This window comes from Pinus tabuliformis, chromosome 7 (assembly GCF_031772625.1).
Source record: "Pinus tabuliformis cultivar Carrire ecotype Pingquan chromosome 7, CPIR1, whole genome shotgun sequence".
Taxonomy (NCBI): Eukaryota; Viridiplantae; Streptophyta; class Pinopsida; order Pinales; family Pinaceae; genus Pinus; species Pinus tabuliformis.
This window is the reverse complement of record NC_142293.1, coordinates 126,822,168-126,845,911: the sequence shown is the minus strand read 5'-3', so window position 1 is coordinate 126,845,911 and position 23,744 is coordinate 126,822,168.

Sequence of the window (23,744 nt, the reverse complement as noted above, 5' to 3'; positions counted from 1 at the left end):
AATACCATATTTATAAACGAGGTATGGTAAATTAATAAAAATATAAATAAAGTGGAGGTATGGTAAATAAATAAAACCTCTTTTTATACTTACTCAAAAGGTATGGTAAATAAATAAAAATATAAATAAATTAGATGTATGGTAAATAAATAAAACCTCTTTTTATATTTAGTCCATAACCCTCTTTCTATTTATGAAGGCTCAAAAAAGAGGTTTTATTTAAGTGAATCCTATGGGCCAAATACCATATGTGTAAAAGAGGTATGGTAAATTAATAAAAATATAAATAAATGAGAGGTATGGTAAATAAATAAAACATTTTTAATATTTACTCCATAAGTCACCTTATATTTACGAACACTCAAAAAATGCGTTATATTTAGGTGAAACCTATGGGAAAAATATTATGGGCCAAATACCATGGGGTAGATTGTTATTAATACCATGCAAAAAACATTATTAACCCTAATATTAGTATTAATAAAAATAAAAATGGCACATGGTATTGGCCCATGCTATTAACGTGGAATGTAGCCTATTTAAATGGGGAATTAAACCAACATAGAGATCCATCTTTACTCTGGATGTACTAAGCCCCGAGAGGGATCAAATATCATGATATGTAAACTAGCATAGAGTGAAAAAATATTTGATCCCTCTCGGGGTTTGGTGGATCAAGAGTAAAAATGGATGTTGTAATTTAATGTATGTTAAACATTTTAACTTGGTTAAAATAAAAAATAAAATAAAAATCAATTATTAATTTTATTAAATTTTAGAAATTACTAATAGTAATTTTTAAGCTCCAGGTTTATGATAACCCATGGTATTGACCCATGGTAATACCATGGTATTCATGTGAGCATAGGCTATTTAAAGGGAAAATTCTATCATCTTAGATCCATCTTAATTCTGGGTCTACCAAGTGCTCATAGGGATAAATAGATTTCATCCCCCTAAGAGTGGTAGATGTGGAGTTAAGATGGATATAGGTTGGTTTTTATGATAATGAAGATATTAAATAGACTTAGGAAATTATATTGTAAAAACATCTTAAGGTGAATGGTTAAAGCTACGTTTAGTCACTTCACAAAATATAGTAAAAAATACCAATACCTCCATTAATATTGGTTTTAACATTTTCTAATTTAACAAAAAAATTCAAAACAATGAAACCTTATCACTCTTTCCACATCACCCTCACAGAATATTTCTCACAATTTTTCAAACATTCTCAATATGATATCTTCATGAAAAAGTTTAGGTACTGATGTTGGATTAGTTGTTTGAAAAATAAGCTAGTTTGTACAACCTTTCATCTTCTGTGCTATTCTTAGTTTGTCCTAATGATCTGTAGGGGTTGGAGCCATTGCACCATATTTTCCTAAAAGGTGGAGATTGTTCACCAAAAAGGAAATTAATCGACATGTTACAACGCTGTTAAAAAATGTGAGACCTATGAGGGTAGTGAATTATGCTAATAAGCAATTTAGATTGGGAGAGACGTAATTAACTTTAATTATTTAATCGAAGATTTCCAATTAAAATAATAATAAATCTACATTTATATATTCATATATTGATTGGAGGGATTCTCACAATGGTCACTTCTTTCAATTAGATCCACTTCAAGCCTTTGGGATACCTAATGCTTTCTTATATAATATAGTTGGGGCTTGCTACTTGTTGGCGTGTTGGGGTAAAAAAACTTGATGTGCTTTTTTTTTTTTTATCTCGCAGTTGGAGTCTATGGAATAAGAAAGAAATTTGATAACTTGAAAAAAGTGGTAGCTTGACAAAAGTTGTAGAGAAAAGATTAATCTCTCCTACCTTGACAGAACTCGTTGTCAATATCAACACCTACAAGAACTCTGTTTTGGAATATTATCAAAACTAATAGAAGGATATGAAAGAGTGTATTGTAAGAACCTTGACAAACACGACCACTAAAACTTGGAACATTGTTTGTAGGAAGAGAAAATTATGTTTCTTTTTTCCAAACATGTATGTTAGTATATTATAGTTTAATGAATATGTTTTCTTATTATTATATATGGTTTCATACTTTAACAAAACATTCGCCAAGTCTTCACACTGTTTTATTATTCAGTAAAATATTTGCCAAGATCGTACAAGATTTTATAATTCAGTGAAAGATTCTCCATCACTGTACAAGATAATATAATCTGGTGAGAGATTTACCAAAAAATTTATATATACATATTATATTATTGATAAAATCGCCTCCATTTTTCCTATGTATCATGGGAATTAGCCCATTTATTATACATATAAATTTAGGGTGGTTCTTAAAATTTTCCCTGGATATGATTTCTTTGCATGACCAGGGCACAATGGATGCATTAAGAAACTGTGGCTTGCTGAAGTTCTTCTGCCTCTCAAGCATGAGGCAACATATCAGTTTGTTGCAGTATTTTCTCGATGCTTGGGATCCTATTGACTAGGTATTCCAGATCAGAGGTAAATCCATTCCTCTCACGTTTGAGGATATCTACTTTCTGACAGGGTTGTTGAGGTGTGGTGCCCCTCTTTCACTATCAGGATTTGCTCGTGGGAGTGAATCTGTTAAATATTACATCAATCAGTTTTGTAGGGATGGATCTCAGCCCAGTCGAGATGGTAATATTAACATCTAGGATGTCATTGATCGACATTTGAGGAAATTTTATTTACCTTTGCTAGATTGGCTGGTAGCGCGGCCTTTCATTTGGTGAATAGATCTTACATGCAGTATGCCCTGGAATGCCTAGAATCAAAGGTGTTCAATTGGTGTGAGGTGATACTTCCTGTCATAAGAGAACAACTCTCCAAAGTAAAGAATGGAAGAACCAATAATTTTTGTTATGGATCCATATTGACTGCTCTTGCTTTGGAGAGGATTCCACTGATGCAACCTCAGAACATTTCACTGGGATTGCCAGCACCAAGGGAACCACGGGTGCAGAGATGGGTTGATCTTATGGCTAGACATGCCGACCAGTCACAAATTTCCTTCTCTGATGCCTTTTTCATGTGGTTCAACCACCAGGAGATGGTATTTGCAGAGTATCCATACATTGGGATGGATTTTTGAGGCAACCCAGATTTGGCATTACCAGCTGGCGAGCAGTGGAGTGCTATAGGTAAAATTATTTGACCACATCTTTGTTTTTTAGTTTTTATAATGTTTTTTGTTTTTTTTATGTTACCAAGACTAATCAAACTTATATGTGTGTGCAGATATTGGACCAGTGCAACCAGTGGCATGCCCAGGGGCAGAAGATGACGCTCCAGCAGGAGAGGCTATAGGGAGGGTCGTCTTTCAGGATTTGGACATATCGGAGACCCTGGTAGTGTTGCAGGATCAAATCGATGGTCTCATTCTCGGTATTCAGGATGTCAAGACCGATGAGTTACCTTTGAGGTTACAATGCCATACTACTAGTGTGCCGAGTCGATGGACTAGGCTCCTATGCATGATCGCACAGGTGGTGACATGTTATCACCAGCATCACTAGTCTAGGATGTTTTTTTGCATTCATTTTGAGTTTCTTGGTCAGATGACCGATTTTGTCTTGGACATAAAACATTCTGTAAAAACTATAAACAGCTATCTATTTTTGTTTTTTCGGAGTTTTATTTTGGTTAAGTTATGCAATCCTGATGCAAATGTTTGATGTGGAATGCTTTCTTTACAAATGTTGCAAATGTCTATTCAACACATAGTTTGCTAATGAATTAGTCAATGTGTTTAAGTTTCTGAAAATGTGTTGATATTGAATGGAATCAAAATGCATTTCCAAAATCCTAAGTCTCAGAACATGCGATAAATAGCTGGGTTCCGAATGGAATAAATCCCAGTAAGCTGTAGAATGACGAGTTGTGAATCTAGCCTGACAACGAGTCGGCGTATGCCATGTGAAACGACATCAGAGAGAAGTTCAATCAACGCGCTATACTCAGCGATGTTGTTCGTCGATCGACCAATACATATCCTCCTAAAACTCACTAACTCGTCGCTTGGAGTGAAAATGGCCGAGGCCGCAAAGGATAGGTTCTGCGTACTACAACTAGCTCCGTCGGCATACCCAACAAATGGTTCCAAAAAGTTTGACATCTGCAACAAATGTGAAGTGGATTACTCAACCAAAATGAAAACTCTAAAAAGAAAACACTCATAAATGCAATAAAAGCATATGTACAATGAGTTTACTACACTCAATCAAGCATAGTAATGTTTAAGATACAACTTATTTTGGGGTTGCGATAGTGGAATCCCATCATAATCGACCAGCTCATAGGCTCCTTTTGTCAATACTCTTTTAACAATGTAGGGGCCCATCCATAATGTTTTGAATTTACCTGCTCCTAATTTGTCAGAGTCCTGATCGTAAAGCAAGACCAGGTCACCTTCTAAGAAGACACGAGGCTTGACATTTTTTTCATATTGTGCCTTGACACGTTTCTTATGTGCCTTGTTAGCCAACGCGCCATCACGACGGGTTTCATGTAGATGGATTAGTTCTAAGAAATGAGCCTCTTCTTCAGAAGTTTCGGGAAGCAGATCAATTGCAAGCTTAAGGGATGAGATTTCACACTAAATTGGTAAGAGAGCTTCTAGACCATACACCAACTGAATGGGCATAAATCCAGTCACATTTCTCACCGAAGTCCTATATGCCCACAGAGCTGAGTACAGGATTAAATGCCAATTCCGTTTGTGGACTCCAATCATTCTCTACAGCATGCGCTTGAGGAATTTGTTGTTCGCCTCAACTTGTCCGTTAGCCTATGGATAATATGGAGTGGAACTATCGTGGGATAGTCCTAATTTGGCAGTCAATTCGATCATCATGTGATTGTGAAAATGCGATCCATGATCTGTGACTATAGCCTGTGGTACACCAAATCTTGAAACTACATGATTAAAAAAGAAAAAAGCAGCCGTTTCACCACTATTGTTTAATGTAGGCATCGCCTCAGCCCATTTTGTAAAATAGATGATCACAACTATAGTATGCCCATGCCCCCAAGCCAAGGTGGGGTTACATGTCATGAAATCAATGCCCCATTTAGCGAATGGCCCAACAACAATTACTGGATGCAGTGGTGCAAGTGGTAATCTTATTTTGCGATAAAAAATATGACAAGCATGGCAACTTATGACTGCAGTTATGCAATCTCTGAATATGGTGGGCCAGAAGTAACCTGCTCATAAGATCTTTTGTATAGTAGCATAACCAGATATATGCCCCCCACAAGCACCTGAATGACAATCATTCAAAACTTTTTCGGCCTCCTCATGTGTGAGGCACCTTTGCAGAACTATATCGACACCACGACAGTAAAGTGTATCGCCAATGATCAAATAATCCTTGGCTTGGTATCGAGTACGCCGTTGTTTAGAGCGAGAGGTGTTGGGCCTAAAATTTTGGGTTTGGAGATAGACCAGTATATCCCCATACCATGGATCTCTTGACGATATCAGAAACAGAGTCTCATCCATGATTGATGCTTTGGATGTTAAATTGTTGGATGACGAGGGAAGGTCACAAAGTAACTCTGCAAAGATGAGAGATTTCTTTGATTTGGATTTGGTGAATTCCAAATCAAACTCTTGCAAAATGGCTATCCATTTGGAATATTTTCCCCCTAGTAATTGATGCGACAGAATGTAGGTCATAGGGTTGCAATCTGACACAATGGTAGTTTTGCGAAAGAGAACGTAGTGTCAAAATCTCTGTACTACTTGAATGGTTGCTAAAGCCAACTTTTCAACATAAGAATACTTGCTTTTTGTATCATTAAGATTGTGACTTAAATAATATATAGGATGTTTAGTTCCATTATCTTCTTACACTAACACCATAGCGATGGTTGTATTTGCAGTGGCGAGATACAGGTTAAAGTCTTTTTGATAGTTAGGAGCATACATTAATGATGCTTTTATCAGGGAATCTTTTAAAGCATCAAAGGAAGCTTGTGCAACCTGATCCCAGTGTAAGGGTACTCCTTTTTTCAAAAGACGTGGATAACCTTTAGTGAGCTCAGCATAATGTGGAATGAACCTCCTCAAAAAGTTAGCTTTCCCTTGGAGTCTCTGAATCTGAAGCAAATTTGAAGGTGGAGGCATGTCAAGGATTTCCTGAACCTTAATAGGGTCGAGTCAAATTCCATCCTTAGAAACTACGAAACCAAGTAATCGACTAGAACCAACACAAAACACACACTTGTGTGGATCGAGTCGTATTTTGTAGTGTTGGAAACATAGAAAAATGGCTCTCAAATGTTGCGGATGATCAGTCCTCTTTCACGAATTAGTTGGTAGATCATTGAGATATGGTTGAGCGATGCGTTTGATGTCATGGAAGGTGTAATTCATTGCCCTCTAAAAAGTTTCCCCTGAGTTCTTCAGACCGAATGGTAATTTACGATATGTGAATGTGTCCCACGAACATATAAATGTAGTTTTTGACCGGTCCTATGGGCAGATATTGATTTGGTTGTATCCGGAAAATCCATCCATGAATGAAAAGATTTTGTATCCTGCACATTCATCAATAATCAAGTCGATAAAGGGTGTAGGATAGTTGTCCTTTGGACACGCTTGATTTACATCCCTATAATCGACACACACTCTAATTGTTTCTTGATTTTTCATTACAGGAATGATATTCGATACCTAATCAGTGAGAGGAACAGGGTAAATGAAACCAGCATGCAAAAGTTTTTCAACTTTTGCCTTAATGGCAGCGACTTTCTTTGGATGGACAAGCCGAAGCCATTGTCGTACTGGTTTGACATCTGGATACATCTTGATTTCGTGTTCAACAATTCTTGAGTAAATGCCTAGCATTTATTCATATGACCATGTAAAGACATCTCTGAAGTCACGAAAGAGAGCACAGTGAATTTCTAGTTCTGATGGAGAACAAGATTTTCCAAGTGAATATTCTCTACAATATTAGGTTTCGTCAAAATATTAATCACGATAGTTTCTTCAATGTTGGATAGATTTCTCTCAGAATCTACTGCATTTACAGTATTTCATAAAAAATAAAAAATTAAAGGATGATTGAGGTCGTTTGAATAATCTGCATTGTTATCTCGAAGGTGGGAACAATGGTGGTAATCTTTCCACGGCACCTCTCCTATCATCATTGAATTGATGATTCCTTCATTTGTAGAATGTCTATGAGACCAAGGATTAGAAGCGGTACCATATTCTAAAGACCTATCTACCCAAACACTCGTTGAGTGTTGACGCGGGTTTGCCGCCCAAGCCCAAAAAATTGATTGCTACAAAGATTCTATGGGGCTTTGTGGCAACACCTCGTGATGATCCTTGCTATCAAATATATCGGAGCTCTTCTTAAACTTAGATGATGTAGAAGAGATCATATAATAGGTTTCCATTGTGGCCACTTTCGCAAGACCGGATGGAGGTGGGAGGGAAAAAGAACCCATTAAGGAAGGGTCTTTTAGGAGACCTACTCTGACATTTTGAAGCGATTAAGAACTTCCATGGATCAATGGAATGCTTCCAGTAGCTTGTGAACTGTTAGGAAAAAAGGCTAGTTGGTCAATGATTGTGATTCCACCTTGGAAGGGAAATGCAATCTTTCTAAAATATGTAGACACAACGGTAGCCATAGCATAAATCCAGGGCCTTCCTAGTAAAATATTGTAATCAAGGTTTCCATCAATGACCTCGACTTCATTTTCTACCATCTTGCCTCCCAGTTCAACTTGCAAGCCACTTAAAATCCCATATGGAGTGTATGTCCTCCATCTAATGCCTTTAATGTTGTTGATGATTGTGACAAGGGTGGTGAACCAAGAGATTTCCAGCAACTCATTGACATAATATAGGTAGATGCCCCCTCATCAATGATAGTTCGATGAACAGTTTTATTGAGGGCTTTTACCTGTATAAGGAAAGTGAGTTGGGCTAGTAACTGAGGTGTATATCCTTTATTATTGAAGGCCACAAGATTGGAATCCGCTAGATCAATCCCACCTATTGCTGATAACAAAGCCTGCTTTTGGGAGGGACAATTTTGCAATACCTCAAGTGTTGACATAGCAGATGGCGATTGAGCCAGATCCTCCACTATACTATAATTCTGAGTGGCTCGAGCACGAGGATTAAATGTCGATTTATGTATGACTCCCTTTGGCGGATTTATAGTTGATTCAGGAATAATGGGTGGAACAACTTCTGGCGGAATTGTTGACGAACCACTAGGTTGATCTGTAGCCTGGTTGTTTGACGATGATGGATTCCCATAATCTTTACTCTTTGTTGATATCAAAGCATCATTTTTCTTGTTTGAGATGGATAGCATAAGCACTTGGGATGTGGAAGCATGATTGATAGCAACCAGATTAGTTTCTCAGTTTAGAAACGGATATGTTAACACTACTGAGGTATTTGAAGCCTTTAAAAATTTTGCAACCTCAGCTCAATGTGGACAATCTCTCGCAAAATGCTCCTCGTAACATATGTAACATGTAAAACGAGGAGGTTTCTTTGGCCCATCAGGGTTCTCAGAAGGTTTTTCAAGAGTTGTATCCTCCTATTTCTTCTTATTAATTTTCCCTTTCTTCTTGCCCCCTGGTTGCATTGAATTTTTGCCTTTGTTAGATGACACAACATTAATCTCTGAGGCAGGAGGTTTTTCATTTGCATTTTGACTAGAAATAGCAAGGGCTTTACCAGATGGACCCCTTGCGGTTTGCGTGCTTGAGGAACCAATCACACCGTCACTGGCATGAGAGTCCCTATTCGATTTAGGAGGAGGTGGAACGGAAAATTCTAGTCTATGAGAATCAGGAAATGTTTTGTAGAGTGTGCCAAACTGAGTATAGATCAAGTCTAAATATTGGGCATGAGCAATGACTTTCTCTTCAGTGACAACTCCTCCTTTCACCACATCCTCAGTGATGGATGGCAATAGGGACTTAATAAACCACTCAACTAAAAGCTAATCAGGAACATACGTCTTTACCATTTGATGAAGACATTGCCACTCATGAATATGATCAGATATGTGAGTGGCCATGGTCCATTTAAAGTTGGTAAGGAGTTCTGTCCCTGTTTCATACCTAATGGTTAACTAAAAGTGGGTTAGAAAAGTAGTGGCGAGGATGCTGAAGTTATCAAACGAAGTTCTAGGCAATTAAATATACCATTTTGCTATCGGACTAGTGAACGTTCTCTGAAAAAGGCGAAGCCTAATTGAATCATCATTCAGGGTGTTAGATGAGCACCACAAATGAAAAGTCATTACGTGATTCAATGGATCCTCACTTGGATTTCCATTGAATTTAGGAATGTCGGAGGGAAATTTATGAGGAATCACTGGCCACCAAGGGGCGTATGGATTGGATCATTTGTCAGCCGGTTCAAATCTGGTAATTCTAGAGTTGCTACGAAAGGCAACTGTTGATTTAGGTTTGGTGAGGCATACCCAAGATAAGATGGAATCGCCTGAGCAGTAGGTCTTTGCATACCAACATAATGTATCTGATGTTGGTAAATTTGATAAGGTTGTTGGACATAACCAGTATAGTGTGGTTGTTTATAACCATTTTGAAAATGCAGTTATCCATTACCTACAAAGCCTTGTTGCTTAGGTCCTCGGTAGGTTTGGTATTGACCAAATCTAGTTTGATCTTGTAAACCAAGCCCAAGCTGAGGTTGGGTTCACTGGAATTGCAGTTGTTGGTATTATACCAGCCATGGTTATTGGACCATTTGCTATTGCCCAATACTGGAAGATTGACCAAGATGCGGAGTGACAATACTCGTTTGAGCCTGAGTCATTCCAGATAAGGAAGCACTAACCTGAGGTTGCAATTGAGCTGTAGAGACAAGAGGCTATTGTATTGCAACCTAAGAGACTTGAGGTTGAGACACAACAGGAAATGTTTGTACTTGTGACATAGTCACAATAACAGGTGTAGTGGGAATATTCAACACAGGTTGGATCGGTTGCATTGAATATACAACCCTTGGTTGTTGTGGTAGTATTGGTACCCAACCACCGAATGTAATTCTAGTTTGACCTGAATTTTGTAGTAAACCTTCATATGGTTTTTCTCTAGGAGGGAACAATGAAAAAGCATACTGCCCTCCATATGGCGGTAGTCCAGTGTTCAAAGGATATATCGGTCTTTGAAGACTGGCCTGCCCAAATTGATACTAGCATGCAAGATCAAATTGCCAAGTTTCAACATCATAAATACCAGATGGGACTTTGGCTGAATAAATAGGAGCAGACCATGTTGCCGAAAAAGCCCCTGAGTGGACTCTAGCTAGTGATTGATAACTAGCTGGAACAAATGGTATACCAGTAAACATTGTAGGAATGGCAGCTGGAAGTTCTGTCGTAGCTGCATCAGATGACAAAGTCGTAGATTTTGATGGTTGCTCAGACATATTTAGTCTATCCAAAATATTTCCTAGTGATTTGACAGGAACTTGTGATGAAGGATGATTAAAAGAACCAAAATCAGGAGTAGAAGGATACAAAAGAATTCCAGTTCAAAAATGTAACAGGGTACTGGATGGAGTATCCTCTACTATCTCCTCTATAGCAATCAAACCAGGTGGAAGAGGTAGACCATCAAGTCCGTAAAATATTTCTAGAGCTGAAGAAGGTATAGCTTCTGCAGTGACAGATACTAGAGGGATGACACCTTCTTAACTCTGAAACTAAACTTCCAGATGTTCAGGTAAGTGAACTTTAGTCTCAAAGGGAGGTTCTTGAACAACTATTGGTTCAAATTTTGCCTTGGTTTGAACTAAGATAGGTTTTGGATCAACTCTAGATGGAGTTGTTTCAGGTATAGAAGTATCTACCATTACACTAGGATCAGTTCGAATGTCCTCTTGTAATTGCGGAACTTCTTCTATAAAGGCAGATGTACCAGAAATGATCGGAATAACTATAGCCTCTGACGACGTTGAAACAAAGGTTTCAAATAAGCCAGATGAATTGGACTCAGTTAAACGAGATCGTTTTGCCTGGATTGGCTTCACTTCCGGAGTCAAAGACGATTGACTTGCTAGTCTTCGCGAATGACGGGGTTTTGATTGACTTTCTTCGATGATTGCAGATTACTTGATCAACTCAAAATTAAAGGGCAAAATGATGTTATTCCAAATTCAATTAATTTCAAAGATTCTTTGACAGAACTTTTCTTTTTCAGTTTTTAAGAGTCGAGAAAAAGCTAAAGATGACTCTAGTCCCCTTCGATTTTTAATGAGCCTGAAGTGACAAGTGCTCAGATGGACCTTTTCTTTTAAAGAGTTGAAAAGGAACGAAAGTGAATACTCTAAAAAATATAAATAGAGGGATTACCAAACCAATTGCAAAACTGCATTATACACCTTGGTGATAAATTAAAGAGAAATTACCAAGGACTTATGTGCGGTAGTCAATCTTCTCGAATGCTGTATTCAGTGCATTGCAATCAATAAGGCGGTAGTGTTAGGCCCCTATACTACTAGTGTAACCCCTTATTGTTATTAGTACAACCCACTTATTATATTGATGTACCCATGTAGTGCTCATATTGTTACTATTGTGCCCCATAGAAGCCCACTATTGTTATTATTGTGCCATTACATTATTATTGTTATGTTGGCTCTAATTATGTTATGACCCCTTAGACTCCTACATATAGAAAGGAGGTCTTTTCATTTGTATCATCCAAGAATTGTTCATTTATGTAATTTAAAGGAGGTTGCCCCCTCGAAGAGGCTGAATTTTAAGGCGTTGACCTATCTTTTCAATCTTTTTCTTGAGCTGGTTTCATAACATTTGGTATCAGAGCTTTGGATTCTATGGTTTTGCTGCTCCAAACAGGTCATCGTGGCATTTTTGCTATAACGTTTTTTATACGATGTTTCAGAAGCTAAAAACAAAACCCATTTGAGAAAAAATCACGCTGAATCTTGGGTCCAAACTTCAGAGGGTTTTGCACTATATTTGTGGAGATATGATCTGAGGAAGTTGGTCATTTTGCAGACTCCTGAATTACATTCCAAACAGGTGACCTAGGGAAAATCATCATAACTTTCTCTCTGAGCATCGGATTGAAATTTTGTAAGAAGGTAAAAAAAAGAGGACGGACTGTAGTTTCTTTTAGATATTATTTAGAGCCAAAGGTTGAAATGGTGACATGTGGCACTTCATACAAGTTCGTTCTTCTAGAAAGGTCTACAATCAGGTCATTTTGGGAGATTGTGCATAACTCTTTCTTGGAGAATCCAATTTGGATTAGACTCATGGCATTGGAAAGAGGACACAGAGGGCTACTATAGATCACAATTTCAGAACTTAAAGATCCAAAATTACAGAGTTACAGTTGTTTCAAGATCGAGATCCTAAAATCAAGAAAAAGCAAGATGATGAAGTTTGATGGCAAGGATCCAGTAAATTGGATACTTCAAATGGAGCAATATTTTGATCTACATGGTGTACCACTGTTACAAAAGGTATGTATTTCATCTTCATATTTAGAACTGGATCAATTTTTATGGTATGAAGGGCTTTTTTCTCGTAAACAACTTGTTACGTGGTCAATTTTCATGGAGGAAATGATAGCACATTATGAGGATACAAAGAGCAACACCTTCTTTAGAGCAACACCACAACAATTGGAAAGAGTAAAAGGGCTTTGTGACATAGTGGAAAGCAAAATTATGGAAACCAGGAAGCATACCCCTCACAATATGGAAGTGTTGTTTCGCCTAGCCTTCCACAACCTACAAGGGTTACACCACAACAATTGGAAGAAAAAAGAGAAAAAGGGCTTTGTTACAATTGTGATAGAAAATGCACTAAAGGTCATAAGTGTGGTGAGAAGAAATTATTTAACATAGAACATGAAGAGGAGGAAGAAAACGATCAAGAAACATCAAAAGAAGAAGATATACGCCAGGACCCCACCCCAGAGAAAGAAGAAATGAATCAGACCATATCTTGTAAAGCATTGGCAAGAATTACCACTCCTCAAACTCTCAAGATAGAAGGACATATCAAGAAGAAAAAGGTGCAAGAAGTGAAAGATCACATCAAGAAAGAAGAAATGAATCCAACCATATCTTGTAATTCATTGGTCGAAAGTACCACTCCTCAAACTATCAAGATAGAAGGACATATCAAGAAGAAAAATGTTCAAGAAGTGAAAGATCACATTGAGCATCAAGAAATGAATCCGACCATATCTTAAAGGATTGGAAGAAATTGCCACTCCTCAAACTCTAGAGATAGAAGGACATATCAAGAAGAAAAAGGTTCAAGCAGTGAAAAATCACATCGAGCATCAACAACAAGTTCTCCAAATTTTAAAGGATAATGCCACTTCAGTGCAAAATCAAACGAAACAACAGGTAGATCAACATCGTAGTGAAAAATGTTTTGATGGAGGTAATTGGGTATTTTTATTGCTACATCCCAAGCAAGCTATTTATGAGAAGGAAATGTTGGCAATACTACATGCCCTTAAAAAATGGCGACCTTACCGAATGGCAAAACTCTTCAAGGATGAGGATGTGGAAGCATTATTTTGTGTTATTTCTATTGTCCAACTAGATTGGATAAACAAAACAAGGGATGAATGGAATAAGGACAAAGAAGTATGGCCACTTATTCAAAAGTTGCAAAAGATCCCAATTCAAACAATATTGCCAAAAATTGAAGAGGAAGGAAAAATCATATTTGAACCTGGAGCAGTCACAGAAACAAGAACCCAACAGCTACGAAATCGATCAATTTCAGAGTATCTCATCAAGTGGAAGAACTTACCCGCTGAAGATTCCACATGGGAGGACAAGAAATTTATACAAAAGCATCAAGAACTACTCAAGTGTTGAGGACAACACTTTTTGAAGGAGAGGGGCATGTTAGGCCCCTATACTACTAGTGTAACCCCTTATTGTTATTAGTACAACCCACTTATTATATTGATGTACCCATGTAGTGCCCATATTGTTACTATTGTGCCCCATAGAAGCCCACTATTGTTATTATTGTGCCCTTACATTATTATTGTTATGTCGGCTTTGATTATGTTATGACCCCTTAGACTCCTATATATAGAAAGGAGGCATTTTCATTTGTATCATCCAAGAATTGTTCATTTATGTAATGTAAAGGAGGTTGCCCCCTCGAAGAGGCTGAATTTTAAGGCGTTGATCTATCTTTTCGATCTTTTTCTTGAGCTAGTTTCATAACAGGCAGACTTAGCTTCCTATGGATAAAGGATATAAGCCTATTGTGGTCTCTCAGAATATACGCGACGGTACGGGGAGCACAAGTCCATGCTAGCACTTGTCGTATCAAGGAGGAGGAATCACCCAACCTTCAATGAAAACAATACTTACTAGTTTTTACGATGCCGGAACACGTCTCTAGCCTACACGTCTAGATATGTTGCGTTAAGTTCCAAAGCGTTGTTAAGTTCATTGAGATTTATTTTAAGGTTGATCTTGTTTAAAGTTTGCCTTTCAATGGTTCACCATGTGATGATGTTTTGAAAGTCCTAAAATTCAATCTATAATGATAAATAATCTTTGTTTATTTTGATCAATGAAAATCCTAGCTACTAGGGAAAGAAGATTACAATCCTTTCAACAAAGAGAAAAGAGCACACACTAGTGCATTTTCCTAAATCATTTTTCGCACACAAACTAAATGAAAATTTGAATGCATGTATTTTTTTTCATTCTCTTTAATGTGAAAAATGCCAAAAAGGAAAACTAAATGCAACGAAGATCTGAAATATTTCTTTCAAAGCGACATTTCGACAATTTCTTCTTCAAAAGAGAAAGGAAGACTAAACGACACTTTTCAACTTTGAATAAAAAAAATGCTTTCGACACTTTGAATATCAAAAAATCAAACCAAATACATGACGAAAAGTTCAATCGACTATTCAGGGAAGGAAGAATCCACGACACTTCTCTTTTCGACACAAAACAACAGTTACGACACTTTTTGCATCAAAGCGACAAATCGATTTAAACAACTTTTCGACAAAGGATTGTAAATGGTGAAAAAATACAAAAACCATTCACTAATCCTAACCAATGGAGGCTAATCTATGTGATGCAAGTAGGCATCAATAAGGAGGCACTATTCATAAGAAACAAAACAACTAAAAAATACTGAAAATAAGGACAAAAACCCCCAATTTCTAGAATGGAAATAGGTTCAATCAGTCATCGCACTTGGGCTTCACAGAAATAGAGATGCATTGCACTTTAACCAATTGGGATGTGTGATTCATACTGGTTTATAGTGACAGATAGTGTGATGGTCTAGGGAGAATAACTGAAGTGGGTTTTGTTTCAGATGTGCAGTTGTTTTCAGTGAGTTAAGTTGAGTTATGATGGACAGTAAAGAGCAAAGTACACAGGAATGTCTTGAGAGGTTACTGAGCTACCAAAAGGGCATCTAGAATGCTCATAATTCGAATGTTTAATTCATAAACTAAACCAGAGATTGACTGAAGCAGTATTCATCTACTATGCAATTGAAGAGCAAGAGCAATTCGAAGGCTACCTGGTTGACTTCAGGATCTGTCTATAGTTTATAAAACAAACAATAACAACAAACAAACATCTATTCGATCCCCAGTGGAGTCGCCAATTTGTTTATGGGAAAACTAGTGTCTTTTCAAGCAACTAGCATTCTAGGTTTGGCAGCTACCCTAGAAACAACAGTTTAAAGCAATTCAACGATTTATTATACGTGTAAAGGATAAGAGAAATATAATGGGACCAACCTGGAACTTCTACCTAATCCTTTGCTTGATCTCTCTCCCCCTTGATAGAACTTGCAACTCCTCCCCGTACTTATCCCGCTTTGAGAGTACCTGTAGAAACACAGTAACAAAGAACCATCAAAGCATCTTGATCTATTACAACATACACATTATAGAATTATATATATAATGAACATATAATAGTAGTCACAAATGATAACATTCACAATTGCACAATCATATGGAAGAAAACTTGAAGAACTTTATTAAATAGAAGGGAGAATTACAACAAAGTTTTTTGATCTAGCATCATCCTCCCAGCATCAAGCCCTCTTCACCTCATGAAATAGCAAGATCACACCAAAAATACAATGCTCTTTCCTCAATTACAAACTATCAGCACTTGCTTGCAATTTACAACATTCCAGCCTCGGGATCTCTTGGATGGGGGATCCATTTATAGATGTGTGCAAGGGTGTGAGTCATCTCTAGGTTTTGATTAGTGTCATTCCACTTGTTACATTTGGTTCCATAAGAGGAGAGATAACTGAAGTTTAGATCTCTTACTCATCCTTGGGCGAATTCAAAGAGGCAAGTGGTAGAGGAGAAGTTTCTAGAAGATTCTATGAGCATCCACTTAGCAAACTGTCGTGGACATTTGTCGATCCTCACTCATCGCACCCTATAGAAGTCCTAATCAATATGCATCGCACCTAAGCAGTGTATCACTTAGTATGCATCGCACCTGGGCAATGTAGAAGTCAGTATGGTTCAGTTTAGGCTATTTCTGGATGGTTTTTCAAGTGGAACTTTTGGGGAATGATGTAATCAGATGACCGTGTTATTTTAGGGTATGAAACAACTCTTTTAGGGGTTGATGAGCCCTAGTTTATTGACATATAAGTTTTGGGGTTGAAGTGCCCAAATATGTCTATAACATAGGGGTCATTTTCAGGTACTGTGCATATGTATGGGCTTTCAGCCTCTCATTTCTGGCCTTAATCTCTTTGTATCTCTCTTTTGTGTCTTGATCTTTGTCTGTTGGCATTCTTAAAGATGGTACCTCAACACTCTGCTGCCTTTCCAACATCTGAGTGTGTGATGTGGAAGGTTCTAGGATGCCTCTAGAGGGAGTGGCCTACCTGCTCCTATCTTTCTCTGTGTTGGTAACCTCAGCTGTCTCTTCTGTATATTCATACTCAGAGGTAGGATTCATTCTTTGTCTCTTTGCCTGGCTTGTCTCTACATAGGTTGGAGATGTTGTTCTTCCTGAAGGAGTGGCCCCTTCCCTATTTATTTTGAGGTTTTTCTCCTCATTTAGAGGAGTCTGTAAGATTAGGGGGGTACTCATAGTGGCCTCTGGCCTATCTGCATTCTCTAATTGTTCTGGTATATCTGATTGGTCTGGTGCTTTTGATTCTTCTTTTTCCTGTGACTCTTCTTGTACCTGTGATTCTTCTTGGACCTGTGATTCTCTTGGCACCTATAGGAAAGAACCCTCATCAAGTTGTTTCTCTAGATCAATTAAAGTGTTTTCCATAGCAACTTCAGTGTTATCCCTATCTTCTAAAGTATTTTCCACCCATTCTAGTTGATTGGCATACTTTTCTATTTTAGGGATACGATGGTGAATGTAGGGAGCCATCTTGTTTTTCTGTATTCTATTGCAGATGAAGTCCAAGGGATCGTAATTCCATATGAAGCTTTGTTTTAGATTTATTCTTTGAAGGATTTCATCTGCCTCCTTTCTAGCTTCTCGACTATTACAAATAAATGGACCTAATTGGTCTTTGATCCTAAGTTGGGCCTTCTTTTTGGCTTTGAAAAAATGTACCTCATCTGAATTGATTATCTGCCTATAGTACTCTAGAGAAAATAACCTCATTGGGAGGTATTTGGGTAGTTTATATGGGGCCAACTCATAGCCATAAATTCTAATCTCAGTGTGGTTTTGGTACAAGTACCAATCCCCCACTTTGGATTGTTTTGAGAGTTGCAGGATCCTCCTTATATCTGAACTGATTCTTTGAGGAAGGCTTCCTAATAGAATTGTCACAATGGGATGTACAAATAGGTCTATGAAGTCTGTATATGAATATCGAGAGTCACATTTGTGGATCAATGGGGTCCAGAAGATTACTGACCTAGGTTGACCTTTTGTGTCAACCTTCTAAAGAGTAAATGGGAATTTATCAGCTTGGTAGTATAAAAAGAGGTGATAAAAAATAGAGGAATACTTGAAGACTCTCTCATTACTCATTCTAAGGAACTGGTCATGCATTCTATCAACTATAAACTTGGCATAATCATAAATAACAGCAAGAGGCTATCTTGGAGTGTATATGGACATGAAATCCAAGATGATCTCATCTATATACTCACTGGTGGTATAACCTAGGACACTGGATATCATTGCCACAATGTCTTGGCCAAATGGGGAAAATATGGTAGACACATATGGAGGAGGATCTTTTGGAACATACTTTTCTTCCCGATGAAAGTTGGGAATATCTCAATAAGTTTTGCAGTGGTAAGCTTGGGGAATCGGTCTAATAGGTCTCCAATTGAAATAGGGGTTATGGTTTTCCCTGGCTGAAGTTGCAACATTTTATTGATTGATTCAGCAGTGATGGTAAAAAGTATGGTTTGGTTAGGGGACATCACTACTCTTTGACTGGGGATATAATTTGCATGGCAATAATGGACAATTTCTGGGAAAATGTGAACTTCAGGGAATTGGTACTTGGGCAAATTGGACTCCCAAATTCCTATTTTATTAGCATGGTTCAGGTATAGGTCTCTGTATCGATAGTATAATTTGAGAGGGGATTCAAGGACAGAGGTGTCTTTTATCTGGAAATCCTTGTTTGCTAGGGGGAGATGGTCTAAGTCTATATGAGGAGTGGAAATAGGTCTCACATCCATGGCAATTGGGGCAACCATTCTCATTTCTTGTGGATTTGAGAATGGGGGAGGTGATTTTCAGTTTTTTGGGCAATGGTGGTTTATTTCAGTGTAAGCTTATGTTAATTGAGTTCCTTTAATTAATTTTTCACTTTAACTACCAAACTCAGTAACTGGTTTTGAAATTGAGAGTTTTTCTAGTGAATTATGGCTAAATACCTAGAATTAGGGAGAACTAGCTCTGAACAGGTTGACTGGCAACTGTGAACGGTTAAAAAGGTTCTGAGTAGGCTGGAGAGCAAACTACGTGCTCTGTGGCGTCTTTAGGGTGCAATTGGACGTAGGTTGACAATTTCAACGTTCGCAGGTGTGTGCATGGCGCTTTTTAGTTGAAAAATGATAAAATAAATGATTTGGGATTTTTTTGGCTTTATGCGCAAAACTTCAACTTTGGCAGGTACGGGTGAACAGTGGATTTTTTGGTGCATAGTAGGGTGAACTGTGGCTTTTTTTGGCACGTAGCAGGCGGGCCGTAAGTGGTTTCCATCGCACCGCTTTTGGGCGCTCTGTAGTATTGGGGGGAGGCCACCCAAATCCATTCATTGAGCGACACGTCGCCTTGGGGGCCCAGTGGAAATAGCCCATTTCGGGTGGGTAATGATCGGACATCAGGGCTCATCCAAAATGGAAGAGGGCCATCCGATGCTGAGGGGAGAGATCGTGTAGTGATCGGGCAATGGAGTTGCACTAAGGGTAGTGGGGGGGCCCGATGAGTAATTAAGTGCGGCGGTTTTAAGTTAATGAGGGATTTAAGGCAGGGTTAAGGAGTTGAGGTCATTAGTGGAGGCTTTAATTGGGTTTTTAGACTAACTTAATCATGGATCGATTAGTTAGTGGGTTTGGGTAGAAAATCATAGTTTATATAATTAAACTAGGGTAGGGTTAATTAATATTGTGGGACTTAAATATATATGGGAAATGGATTTTTGTTTGGGATTTAATAAATAAGTTAGTAATTAATAAAATGAGCGAAAAGGGGCACCATACCCTAAGTATATGATTTTTCATGTCTTTAATGCTTTTCTGATAATAACATAAAATCTTAGGATATAGTGTTTTTGTGGGTTTTTGATATGAAAATGATTTAAGTGGGGGGAATTAATACTTTTCCTAGGTAAAAGTAATTTAACCTTAGGAAAAAAGTATTATTAGGGAAAATGATGAACTGAAGGGGGGACTGAATGTTTATGAGGGGGTTTTAGTACTTATGGCCTATAAGTCATTGAGTCGAGGGTCTGGTCCCTCCAAAAGTCAGAGAAATGCTTTGAGCCTCTTTGACTTAGTGTTTTTTAAGTACTCTGATCTTTATTGTGGGAAATTAGTTAAGTGAAAGGTGAAATGAATGAGGGAGGTTAATTAGTTGACTTTGATATCCATCTGCATGCTTGAGTGCCCATTCACATTTGGAACTTTTATGATGAAAAAGATGATAAACATGCTTTTGTCTAATCAATCATCATACTTCTGCAACCATTCTTCTACTTGCCCACCTACTCATCCTACCATTTTCACTTCTCTTTATTAGGGTGCATTTGAGCTTGCAAACCCTTATCAAACATTTTTCTTTCTCTTTACAATAATAAACTAACTAACTCTAACCTTATTACATCCACGGGATTAGATTAAACAGTTGAGCTCCTTTTATTTACTCTACCTATCTACTTATCTTCCAAGATTAAATAGTTTGGTCAGATTTTTATTCTCTATCTATAGACATGAAATTGAAACATGAAATATCCAAGCTTAAACATTTTGACTATCATGGATTGTGGCAAATATTACAAACTAAACACAAACAGTTATTATGCACAAAAAGTAAATAGTAATGGCATTTTGACTAGCTCACTTTCATGGTCCTTTTTCTTTTGTTGGGGTTCATATTTTTCATCTTTTTTGACCTTTTTATTCTTTTTGTCCTTTGATTATTCTTTTAGGACATACCCTCTTTTCATTTTTTAATTTTTTGAATATGGAAAACATTTGTAGAAAGCAAAGGTCTGTACATATTACAGCTTTAATCTCAGCCATTCAAAAATTATGACTCCTATTAGTATAGGAACCTAACACTAATGACCATCCAAACGCAAGGATCACAAATATCCAGGCTACACTGAACAGGGAATTTAGAAGGCCAAAATTGGAGACACAATCTATTATTGGGTTTAAGGAAATCGCAATGCTACCAGGTGAGACCCCATGGGATCTGGATCAGAGACTGAAGAGTATGATTCACAAAGCCAACATGACCTTGACAGATGGACAACACCATGCATGGTTTGTAGCATCACTAACACCACATTTAAGGATGACATTGTCACAGCAGAAGTTATCCACCTGAGCCGGAGCTTTGGAGATTGCAATGAGACTGCACGAGACCAAAATACAAGATCCTAGCCTAGGAATCCAACAAATCCACACGCAAATTCAAAATTTGTGTCTCGAAATGCAAAGCTTGAAACAAGACAGGACAAATCACCCAGAGGCACGTAAGGAGGTATGGTGCATAAAGTGCAAGGGACAGGGACACGACAATGACCATTGTCTAGTCTTCGCGAACTACTTGACGAGAGGAGGACTGATGCCATTAAGACTAGAGGCACAAGAAGGATTGAGCACGGAACCTACATTATGGTGTGTGATTTGTCAGATAAGAGGAAAACATGCTATAGATAATTGTCATCTATTAAAGAAGAATATGTAGACATCCCAACAATTATTCTATAATTTATGCAAGTTGGTAGGCTATTATGAGCGCACCTGTAGAAGTTATGAACTGATGATGGATTGGACTCTTGCCTATAGAATGCAGACCGAAACACGAGCCCTCAATCCAAATGCAGGGATGGTGTGCACTGGATTTCAGGGGCGCAGACGAGGTTGAGGTGGAATGGGACTAGGAAGGGGTTGCAGATAGCTGATTTGTTACAATTGCGGAGGGCCAGGGCATTATTCCCACAACTGTACAAATTCGATGAGAGCATCATGTTTATATTGTTCTCAATTCGATCATAAGATGGAGGGACTTCCCTACACTGATAGTGAGCTTGCGTGATAAAGGGATACTCCAGCCTCCCTCGACTCAGAATTTGAAAATGATGAGGTCTGAGCCATGCAAAGAGGACCCGAATGTAAACATCACGCTTCGAAGTGGTATCACGACAAGAGATGACAAAGGTAATTAGCTAAAGAAAGTACGTGGGTTCGCAAGGTTCCTATAAAGGAACCTGAATTTGATTTGGAGCACGCGAAGGAGACATTCATGGAAGCTAAGAAGAGCTTCACGGAGGCCTCCACTTCAGGTAGTAAGGATCAACTAGAATTGGATATGGATCCTTCAATGCTCACTACCTTTCTAGAGACATGCATGAAGCTGCTACGTGACAGAAAGGCGATGAAGGGACTACAGGAAATTAACACTAGGTGTGTTGGGTCAGGAGAATTGCACATAGTCTGAAAGCTCAGGAAGCACACATCACGAACAGGAAGGGAAATGAGATTGACTGCGAAAATCGGAGAGTATGAAATGGATCAAGTGATTATGGATTTAGGATCAGATGCAAATGTACTACCAAAGAAATAATGGGAGTGCATGGGCATGCCCGCGTTGCAATGATCCCCTATTCAATTGTGAATGGCGAACCAACAGAAGATCCTACCGATGGGAAGATTGTAAGGAATAACGGTAGACATTGAAGGTGTAAGCATGCTTGCAGATTTGAAAGTGATAGAGATTGTTGTTGATAGCAATCCCTATCCTGTGCTACTGGGAATAGATTGGGCCACTAATATGAACAAAGTGATAAACCTGAAGAAGTGCAAAATGATTTTTGAAAAAAAGGCACTGCGCGTAGTGGTACCTTTAGACCTTGCGGAAGTATCGCACTACACAGAGCCGGTGCGCAATGACAAGAGCGATGGAAAGATATACTATCTCTACAAGATAACCACTCAAGAATAGGATTGGGTAAATCCTACAGTAGATGGCAGGATTTCGTGGGAGCACGAAATCTCCTGCACATTAGATTCGGATGAGGAAACAGAAGGATGGCAGACCCAGTTACGCCAAGTAACCATGCTCAATTGAAACATGATGGTAAGATCACTACGCTGCGTGACAATAGAGGTAAGGGATTTTCCTATGTGTGATGGGTTGATAGTAGTGGATGAATTCCTGAACAAATTTGAAAGTGCGGTGACAGAACAGTAGTGGTTCGATGCTCTGTAATGGGAACTACGTGCTACTCCTGCACGGTGATGGGGTATGCATTAGAGAATCTTTGAGGACTGGTGCGGATGCAAAAGGATGATGCACCTACAATCTGGGAAATCGCATATGTGGGTAGCAGACAAGTATGATGGATGGGATGATCCACGTACACCCCTCGTGAAATGGACCAAGGTCTACGAGGAAGAACCACAACATGAATGGGTGCATTTGTTCTGTCATACCCATGAATTGGTATACTAAGACGGAGCTCTGCCATGGCATGAGAAAATGGGATATCTTGTGCAAAGGATTCCTGCTAACCTTCAAGTTTGAAGATCATTGGTGGGATATTGTTGATGATGCGCTACAAGTAGTAAAAGTAGCTATCTTCATAATACCCCAGGAACCAATGGAAGTGCTTCAGCCGGAATGGGTGACACAGTTGAGCTGCGCGCTAGAGTGTTACAATGTAAATGTTGAGGAGGATGATGAGGACCCACGAAATATTAACATTCTAGAAACGGAAGGTTGTCACAAGGTTCGAGGACCACTGATTAAGGATCTCGACATCACCATGCCGCTAAAAGAAAAGTAGGTAAACATTGGAACAGAGGTGGAACCAAAGTATGCAACGCTTGGAGACTATTGAGATGATGCCTGTTGGAGAGGTAAATCCCCTCTACGGATAGAGGCGATCCCTACTAGCCCAGAACGGGTCTAGCAACAATCAGTCAATGCTACCATGCAAGTTCCTAATTGCAAATAAAAGGTAGGCAATGAAAACCTACTTGGA